Here is a 3,090-nt window from a genome sequence, read left to right as displayed (position 1 = left end):
TATGATTTGTTCAATTTGTTTAGTGTACTCTAGAATCATTATTTTATGAATATATTAATTTTCTAGGGTTGCCACAACAAATTACCACAAACTTGGTGGCTTAAGACAACAGAAGTTTATTCTCTCACAGTCTTGGAGGCCAGAGTCAAGTTGCTGGTAAGGGCAGTGCTCCTTTCGAGGGCTCTAGGGAGAATCATTCTTGGCCTCCTGCAGTTGGTGGTGGTTGCTGGCGTTTCCTGGCCTGTAGCAGCATCACTCCACGCTCTGGCTCTGTCTTCACCTGGGTTTCTTCCCTGTGTGTTTCTGTGTTCATGTCCCCTTCTCCTCTCTTATAAGGACATGCCAATTTAGGGTTCACCTCAATCCAGGACAATCTCTTCCAGAGTTAAATACTTAATTACATCTGCAAAAGCCCTTATTCCAGAAAAGGACACATTCTGAATCTCTGGGTGGACATACCTTTTGGAGGCCACCTTTCAAGTCACTGCAATAGGTTTATAATGCTAGGCAAGCTCACAGTGCCTCAGCTTCTACAACTATGTGACGCTATACCTGCCATGAGCTCATTCACCCATGATTTGTAAGGATGAACGAGAGACCCAGGAAACTGTGTGTTCCTAGAAGCCAGTACAGTCGGAGGGCGTTAAGCTGCCTTGATTCCTTCAGCAACAGCCATCTGTCAGTTAACAAAAGTCCAGACGCTTTACAGAGCTAATGTGTCTTTTGAAGTATTCACACTCCTTGAGAGAATCTTGAGAAATGAGAAAATTGGGCTCAGTATGTGTGAAAGAACTGTATCCTCTTCAGGGGAAAGCCAGTGTACACATTTCAGAGAGTGTTATCGTTATACATATAGAGACACGAGCATGCAGCAACTAAGTGAAAAATTATTGCTGCTAATATGCCCATCTTGGGGACTTGCTCCATTTCCCAGGCAATTTTATGAAAAACTTTCTCTCTGAATTGCCAGAAAAGAATCAGTACCAACTGGATAAATCATCACAGCCTACGCTTCCACTGACAGAGCTAGGGAGGATTGCTTAGTGAAGTGTCCGTCAAGACTAAGGAACGCCTCCAACAGGGTTTGCTCACCTTTCCCTTGACCAAGTTCAACTCATACTTGATCTGGACAGGTGAGTCCCGAAGACTCACGTTTCCTGTGTTCAGATACACCTGGTCAGATCTATCATTTTGATTTCTGGCTTTCTACAAAATGGCATTGATACCTGTTTGGCTGGTAGTTTGTCTTTTGGCAATTGAACATATTCAACTTAGCTCTGCAAACATGTGGACAGTGACTACTCAGTGTGGGGCATTGTATTTGCACTAAGCATTGGGTGATCCTGCCCCACCCCAGGGACCACGATCCAGTTCGAGCAGGCAAAGTAAACAATCAAAGGTTTGAGGGGAAGTGCTCTTGTAGGAGACTGCAGAGCTCCGTGGCAACCCACACAGGCAACAATTAATACTTTAGAATTTTGTCTTATTGCCAAAACTAATTAACATTTCTCATAGAAAACATAGATAGGAAAAGAGAGAAAAATAAAAAACTTTTCTTAATTTCGTAGTACTGAAATAACAGTTCTTAACTTTTGGTCTTGTGTCTTTACCTACATTTATGCCTGTGCTTCTGCCTGTATCTACACCTTTATCTATAACTGAATCCATATTATGCTTTTATCTATAACTATATTTTAATAACAAGATCATCCCATATATGTGCCCATACATTTTGTTTTATGATGTATTTGTTTACTTAGTAGAATACTGTAAACACATTCCATGTTACATATATTCTTCATCATTTTTAGTAGCCATGTATTATTTTATTGTATGGATAGAACTTAGTTATTCAACCAGTCCCTTACTACTCTGAATTTGATACTTTATGAATAAGTCTGTGCATGAAATCGTAATTTTGTCCTTAGAAGAAACCCCAAAATTGAAGTCTTATAGTCAAAGTGAGGTGCGTGTATGGAACTTTTGCCTCATAGGAGTGAGGAAATTCGCCTGGGAGGTGGGTGGGAAGGAGGGAACAGGAAGGTGTTACCTTTGTTGGGGCTTCAAGGAGGAGCAGACGGTGGCAGTCAGGTGGCCGGAGGGAGTGGCAGGGTAGACTATGAACAGGAAGAAAGGAGCGGGGGAAGGTGCAGCGCGTGTGCAGGGAACTGTCCCTGAGTGCCTGAGTTCAGGGTTAAGTGCACTGTCAGCAGAGCCAGGGAGCACCGACATCATCCCACAGGCCAGGAAGTCCCAAAGGGGAGAGGCAAGGGGACACACACACTCTGGCTGTGTCTGAATCTTCAGGGTCTTGTGTTTCGAAGTGCATATTCCCTGATTCCCAGGTTTGAGATTTTCATCTCTCTCCCTTTGAGAATCCTTGTGGAATAAGAGACATGAGTGATAGGCAGTGTTGCCCGTAATGGTGTGGAAGCAGGAAAAGAAGGTAGGAATCATTGTTGGGGGAAGAGGGAGCCAAGGAACGCTGATGGTCAGAGAAGTGACAGAGTCCCTTGTGGCCCATAGAGTTCACTTGGATGTGGTCTACACCAGGGCTTCTTGAACCATCTGTGGTGAAGGACCAGCTGTTTTCTTCCTTTTCTAATGTATTACGGACTGATAGTTTTAGAAACTGGAATAAAAATGAGTGGCTAGAAAAAGGAAATAAAAATGTACAAAATGCAATCATCAATTTTTAATTATTAGTTTCATCAAACATAAAATGGCTCATCAGATTGCTACAGAAATTTCAAATGCTTCTCTCAATCTCTGTTCTTACCTCTTTGCAGACCTGTAATTAGCAGTGTGTGGATGGCCCCACTCCACAAACTGTAAGCAGCACAGGCGTAGCCTCTGCTCTGCAGAGAACAGATTAGAGGGAGAGAGACCAATTAGGAGCCTGCTTGCCATATTTCGTAAAACAGCACATTAAGGCTTCGTCTAGGGCAAGGGAGGGGTATGAAAGGAGGGGAGGAGAATTAACAGGTAAGACATTTAGTTTAAGCCATTTTGTTTATGCTTTAAAAATCCTTTCTGGTTATTTTCTTTGCTTTCTATTTCATACTAATTTTTTTTTTTTTTGCTTCTATT

This window comes from Cynocephalus volans, chromosome 11 (genome assembly GCF_027409185.1).
Source record: "Cynocephalus volans isolate mCynVol1 chromosome 11, mCynVol1.pri, whole genome shotgun sequence".
Taxonomy (NCBI): domain Eukaryota; kingdom Metazoa; phylum Chordata; class Mammalia; order Dermoptera; family Cynocephalidae; genus Cynocephalus; species Cynocephalus volans.
This window is presented reverse-complemented; position numbering follows the sequence as displayed.